The sequence below is a fragment of the Chrysochloris asiatica genome, unplaced genomic scaffold (genome assembly GCF_000296735.1).
Source record: "Chrysochloris asiatica unplaced genomic scaffold, ChrAsi1.0 scaffold00005, whole genome shotgun sequence".
Classification (NCBI taxonomy): domain Eukaryota; kingdom Metazoa; phylum Chordata; class Mammalia; order Afrosoricida; family Chrysochloridae; genus Chrysochloris; species Chrysochloris asiatica.
In genome coordinates, this window is record NW_006408523.1 from 32,961,362 (window position 1) to 32,968,819 (window position 7,458).

The window sequence follows — 7,458 nt, forward strand, 5'->3', positions numbered from 1 at the left end:
CATTAGACAGTAATGACCAAAGACCAGAAGTTCATCATACACGAAGACTATACAGGAAGAAAGGAAAGATTCATTAAAAACACAGAAAAGAAAGAAAAGACCAAAATGGATGACAGAAGCCATTCTGTAACTTGCTTTCCAGTGTAGAGATGCTAAAGTGAATGGAAGGAATGAGGACATGAAAGAGCTGAACAGAAAATTTCAAAGGGCAGCTCCAGGAGACAAAAACAAGTATAATAATGAAATGTGCAAAGATCTGCAGCTAGAAAACCCAAAGGGAATAACATGCTCAGCATTTTTCAAACTGAAAGAACTGAAGAAAAAATTTGAGTTTTGACTTGCAATATTGAGGGCTTCTAGGAGGAAAATATTGAATTATGCAGAAAACATTAAAAGAAGATGGAAAAAAATACACAAAGCCACTGTATCAAAATAAAAGGGGGGGTGTGTTCAATCATTTCAAGAGGTTGATCAATTACTGATGATACTGAAGGAAGAAATTCAAGCTGCACTGACAGAAGAGAACAACAAAGACAAGGCTCCAGTAATTGATCTAATACAAATTGAAATCTTTCAACACACTGATGCAGCACTGGAAGTGTTCTCTTATCTAGTCCAAGAAATTTGCAAGACAGCTACTTGGCCAACTGATTGAAAGAGATCCATATTTGTGCAAATTCCAAAGAGTGGTTACCCAACAGAATGTGGAAATCATCAAACAATATAATTAATAACAAATGCAAGTACCATTTTGCTAAAGAAATTGTAATAATGGCTACAACAAACATCAACAGAAAACTGCCAGGAACTTAAGCTGGATTCATAAGAGGACATGGAACTAGAGATATCATTGCTGATGTCCGATGGATCTTGGCTTCAAAATGACACAGTGGAAAACCTAACATCAAATCCAATGTAAAAAGCTCTCTATGTTCCTTTCCCTCCACAAAAAGTAGAAAAAATAAACCTTGAAGAACCAAGTTTGTCGCAACTGTGTTAAAGAGTGAAAAGGTTAAAGTAAATAAATACTGAATCAAGAAAACATCAACATCTACCTGGCAGGAAATCTTTGGTTTTCTGCTCACCTACACTCCCTCCCAAGATTGGCATAGTCATCATAAAGCTGCATAAGAAAGAGTGTGCTCTCTTGTTCTAGAAAGAGCAGAAAAGCTTTATTTTGAATTATTATGTGTTTCCTGAAAGACTGAAATAAAGCACTTTACTTAGGCTTTTCATAAGACTTACAAAGGGCTGAAAAAAAACAGGCAAACATCTAACGTTGTAACCACCTCTATCATTATCCTTAACTACCTAGATATGTGGCTCAAACACAGTTAAAGCATACAATAAATACCTAAAGAGTAGAAGATGAAGTTAGATAATTTCCTTTGGAGATTAAGGTTTTCAAAAGCTCCGTGCATAAAGGAGAATTAAGAAAACCTCAGACATACACACAAGACACGTGTACACAAATGAATTGAGCAGACCCTAAATTTTTACCTCATTTCTAGAGGCTTGGTCCAAATTAGGGTCTTAGCCTTGCTGATTCTTTCTGTGAGTCTCTTTCATAGTTTCTGTTGTCTTGATGGTGGTCCTTCACATTTCTTTGCTCATAGATATTTCCTCATATGCCATATCTTCCCATTTGTAGCAGTGTCTATTCTGTTTTTTTTTGTTTGTTTGTTTGTTTTTCTTTATAACTCAGAAGCATAAGGAACGAAAAACCCTGGTTCCAAATAGGATTTATATCAACTGGATCAAGGGCAAGGAAATCAACACATACTCTGGGGAATGCAATTCAATTCATAATCCCTTGATTCCAACTCTTAATGGCTCTATACGACAGAGTACGAACTGCCCCAGAGGATTTCCAAGGCTATAAACATTTAAAGAAGTCCATATTTTTTTTCCCTCCTACAGATCTGCTAGTCGGTTTGGTTAGCATCTGAGCACTTAACCACTGTGTTTCCAGTGCTGCAATGCATAGGGAATAAATAATCTCTAGTTTTTTTCTGAGGTCATGTCTTCCTGGCAACATTCATACAAGAGTTAAGCTGTTAACTATCATAATTTTATTATTAAATGAAGAAATATAACATTTTTACAATGGGGACTTAAAAATTATGTGGAAAAATTCCACTCTTCTCTATTTCCTATTTCCACAAACTTTTTTGAAGCTCCCTTGTATATTGCCTTCTAGCCCAGAAGATCTCTGACTTCTTGTGTATCATTAACACTTGGGAAAGCTTGCTAGAATATAGATTTCTGGACTCCTATCACTAAAGACTTTCTTTTGCATTAGATAGAGCATCAGGATTTAGATTTTTATCAAGGTACCAGTTTATGCTGTTGATCTAGTGTGTGTACAAGTATTTATAACACTTTCCCTCACATTAGACATTCAGCATCTTGAATTTAGAAATCATAACACAATCCTTTTTCTATTCTCAGATAATCATGTGTACTTGACTTATTGTATAAGACCCATCAATATATATATACCTAATATCCATGCATTTCTCTTTGATCATATTCATAAGAAAATATGGCTATATTTCTTTGCATTTGATTGGAATATAGATAAAATTAACATTTTAGAATTTACTCAATGACATGGGGGATAGTAACATCTAATCATTCAAAATGATGACCAGATGAATGTTTCTTTGTGTTTGGCACTCTCTGTGGTGTAGGGACACCAGTTCATGAGTCTGTAAGAGTTCTGAATGTTCCTGCCTTCATATAGTGTGCATTGCTTCAGGAAGAATTGCATTGTGGGAACACAGAGAAAGAATTAGGAGAGAGCAATTCTCAAGCAGGTAGATCATTTGCTTCAGGAAGAATCGCATTGTGAGACCACAGAGAAAGAATTAGGAGAGAGCAATTCTCAAGCAGGTAGATCATTTTTATGGCTATCACAAAAACACAAATGCAATGCCATACATATTAAATTCTAGGTGGAACAACAAAAATGAAAAAGAAGAAATGGATGTAGGTTATACTGTCAAAGAGGCTAGCCAAATCTCAGCAACTAATTTAATATAAAAGAACAGAAAGCTATGTTTTCTGCTTTCTTTCATAAAAGTATATTTATTAACAAGAACACTGGCTTTAATAAGCCAAATATAAAATAAATATTAAATTATTTTTATGTGAAATATAAAAAAATGATTTTATTACCAGTGGGGGTGAGGTAGGGGATTTGGGGAAGGTGGAGGGAGGTTAAGGTAGAGTGTTGGGGAGGGCAATACACAAGAAGGAGAAGGGGATGGAAGAACAAGATAGATAGTGAAACACTGAGACAGGTTTGCATGGGATAAATGGGACAGAGGTAAATAGTGATTCATGCTCAACCTTGGGACAAAAGGGCTCTGTGATACAGGAATCGAGGCATAGTCTGAAGAGAGGGAAAAATACTAAGATGTTTCACTGTCTTATGAATACTGGTTTCCCTTGCTTACTATTGTAAAATAGACACTTGAGTGGGGTAGAAAGGAATGTCAGGAAACATGATTACCGAAAGCTTATAAGCCCGTCTTCAGACTATAACTGATTGAAATGACTAAAAAGGGTTTCTACAGCTTGCCCCGTGAAATAGGCCTCTTCGGAGCCTTTGCAGAATATAGGACCTTAGGTGGAATCCTGAGTCCCATCCAGAACCTTCTGAAGTGGGACATTCCCACTAGAAAGGACAAGCAGACCAACCTAGAACAGCTAGAGTGACAGAAGATACATCTTCAAAGGAAGATCATCAGGAAAAACCCAAAACAAAAATGGCAGTATGAGTGACTACTACAAAAACAAGCAAGTTGTTCTCCGGGAATCCATCAAAGCAAGCAATGAATTCCCTTCAGGACAAACCCCCTTCGAAGACTGAAACTCAAAGGGAACGCATGAACAGGCATGTAAGCTTGCTGGCAACCACACTAGTGAGTGGAAGAGGGGGAAAGTCAGCAATGAAGAAATGGGCTGAGTTCAACTATGTTCCATGGACTCCCGTTGACCTGGAGTTGAGAGAGAGAAGAGGAGGGGCCGGTTGGTCCAAAGTATGATGAGACCTGGGGACGCATGAACCCATGGACAAAGACATGGCCACAAAGGGCTACAGCTGGGAGTGAAGCATCCAGCTGATGTGAAGGACGTACAAGAACACTACCGAAACTTGCAGATAGTACCCATCTGACCTAGCCTTGATGGCTTGATAATCAGAACTCGGCTAGAGGAAGATAAAAAAGAAAACAATTTTTGATAAAGGAAATGAGTATAAATTGCTACAATTTGATGAACTTTACCTATACTCGTGGCGGTAGTGGCTTAGGGTACCAACAGAGAAGGAAGGAGTCTGCACATCAAGTATCAGTGCTATCTCCTCTGTATACAGTGTGGGTGGGGATGGGCAACTTAGACATTGGCTGCCTCAAAAGTTTCAAGAGGTAGTTTAATTTAAGAGTGTGTGAGGGAAGATAGAGTCCCCATTGAATAGTTTTCATCTTGTCTAGATGGGTCTGGTAAAGGGAGATGGATATGCGATTCTTATGATTCAATAGTGAGTAATTGTTGTCATGACTGATTGCGACTGCCACAATTGTAAAGGTGGGGATTTTGTAACAAAAACAGGGGAGTCTTTAAACTTACAGTCCAGAAACAGAAGACTCTAGGACCATCAAGGGAGAAGAGCACAAGCGGAATGAGGAACCTTATCCAGAGAAGCAGCAACAAGAGAGATGGAGGCATGGATGGGGACAAGGTGGGAGGGAGCATCTGAGGACTCTAGATTCATGGAAAGAGAGGGACTGACAGCTGGCAGCCAGGAGGCAGACTTGCAGAATGTGTCCTTTGGTGGTTTAAATTATTATATATGCCTGAGTGTTAAAAAAAAAAAAAAAAAAAAAAAAAAGAGCTAAAATGAATAGAGAGAAATACTGTTAACAGATGGCATTTCATAACAACATCAACAACTGTTAACTGATGGTACACGGTGGGAATTATAATCATTGTAATGAAACAAAGTATGTGATTTGTTGAATGTAAAAGTCATGAACTGCCCTGTGAACTTTCACTCAATTCACAATAAAAACTTTAAAAAAAAAAGTGATTTAACATTTACTTTAAAAAAAACACATAAGTTAAGAAAAAAGTACAGTAATTTTGTACTTTTGAAAACTGAAACAATGCTTCTGTATAATTACTGAGCGTGTACCATAAAATTTTAAGGTGATTATCTTAGATATGAATTTTAAACTATTTCCTTAACATACAATGTACCAAAGACTTTAGTAGGTCTTAAAGGTGGCAATTTTGGTCATGCTATGTTTTTATGCTTCAACTCTTTCTTGTTATTGTTGCTATGTTTTGTTCAGTTTTCTCAAGGGCTAACCATTGCTTTTCCCAGCAGGCAGAAGACAGCTCACTCACCATGTTCCCTTCAACTTTCACTGATGAGATCTTGGGGCTGTTTACATTAACCATGCAAATTTGAAAAACCAAAACTGTCTCCCAGCACTTAATATCACAACCCAATTTATTTCTGAGACTGGTGTGCTTAGCAGCTGTGCAGCAATGCATTCCTGTCCCAAAGATGAAAACATTTAAAAATAAAGGGATAGGCAAAATGTTCCACTATGTAGACAGATCACTGCATCGAAAAGGTAATTAACGACCCTGAACAGTTACAGCCAACCTATTTTCCATTATAATTGAGAGTAAAAAAATGTCTATGTAAGGTATTTTGTGGAACTGGACCATCTGTATAACAGTCACTCCCAAGAACACTTTGGAAAGTTTGTAGTAAAAAATATATGTGAGTAAGCAATTTCTGTCTTCCCATTAACAATTGCTTTTCTTTACAGTTTATTTAGAAACATCTGTTTATGGCAGATTTAAGAAAATATGAGATTAAGTTTAAAAAATAAAGAAAAAGAAATCATGCTGCTTTTAAAACAGGAAAAGGAAATAAGTATGAATTTATGCTTTTAACACTGGTCTTTCAGAATGGGGTGTAAATAAAAATCGTAGAAAAAATATGCTTGAGCTTTAAATCTGGGAGTTGGAACTGATTCTGCTTTTTCTAAGAAACATAGAAACTTGTTATCCCTGTGTTCATTCTTACATTTAGCAAGTAAGTCTGCATGTTAACATGTTTACTAGTTTGAGTAGAAAGCTTAAGAGAAAGTTTAGAAGATGCCGCCCAAAGGAAAAAGTGGTACTGGAAAAGGTGGAAATGGGGGAGCAACCTCTGGGAGTGACAGTGCTGACAAGAAGGCTCAGGGTCCCAAAGGTGGTGGTAATGCAATAAAGGTCAAACACATTCCATGTGAAAAACACAGCAGAATTTTGGAAGCTATGGGAAAGTTAAAGTCTGGAATAAAATTCAATGAAGTAGCTGCACAATATAAATGAAGATAAAGCCAGGAAAGGGGGCTACTTGGGATGGATGACCATAGGATCCATGGTAGGACCATTTCAAGAAGCAGTGTTTGCCTAGCCTAAAAGTGGACTAGATAAACCTGTGTTTACAGACTGTCCAGTTAGGACTAAATTTGGATATCGTGTAATTATGGTTGAGGGGAAAAAATAAAATCATATGAAAAACTTTTCAGTTTTACATATTTTCAAAAAAATTGACAATTTTCCAACAAATTGACTAGTTTAACTTTAGACTTTTTGTTGCTATCTTGTTGCTAGCTGCCAATCAGTTGACGCTTTGGTCATAGCAATGCCATGCACAATGATACCAATCATGATGGGCTGTGAACTGAACCATTGAGATCCATAGTGATGTCACTGGTTGATTTTCACACGTAGATCACCAGGTCTTTCTTCCTAATCCATCCTACTCTGGAAACTCCACTGAAACCTGTGTGGTATCATTTCAACACAGTCTCCACCAACAGATGGGTGGTGACTGCCCATGAGGTTCTTGGCTGGGAATTGAACCTGGGTCTCCAGAAAGAAAGGTAGGAAATACTACCAATGAGTTATTGTTGTCCCCATTGTGACCAAGGGTTTGTCAGCCTGAAAAACTGAGGCAGACACTGAAGAATGGATGTAATTTCCATAGGTAGAAGTGGAATGTTGAGGGCACCACCCGACATTTTTGTTGTTGTAAAATGCCATTGTGTTGGTTCCAATCCATAGCAACCCAGTATAGAGTTTCCAAGGAGCAGCTGGTGAGCTTGAACCACCGACCTTGCAATTCAGATGGCATTGCAGTCTGAAGCATTAACCCACAGCACCACACCAGAACTCCACCTGCAGTAGGGGAGGCCTAAGCAAAGCAAACAGTCAGTCGTGTTAAATCATGGCGAGCAGTGTAGCTTGGTAAGAATATCAGAGAAAGCCCAAGAGAATAATGAAAATGACCCCCAAATAGGTAGGCATATAAAGGATCATGGAGTCCTGGTGCTGTGTGCTGTGGGTATGTGCTGGACTTCAAGGTTAGTTTGAACCGCAAGGTTG

General features: G+C 37.8%; 1 pseudogene; it reads left to right on the forward strand.

The window, feature by feature from the left end:
• Positions 1-6,180: 6,180 nt before the first annotated feature.
• On the forward strand, positions 6,181-6,577 carry LOC102831267 (annotated as a pseudogene).
• Positions 6,578-7,458: the final 881 nt, after the last annotated feature.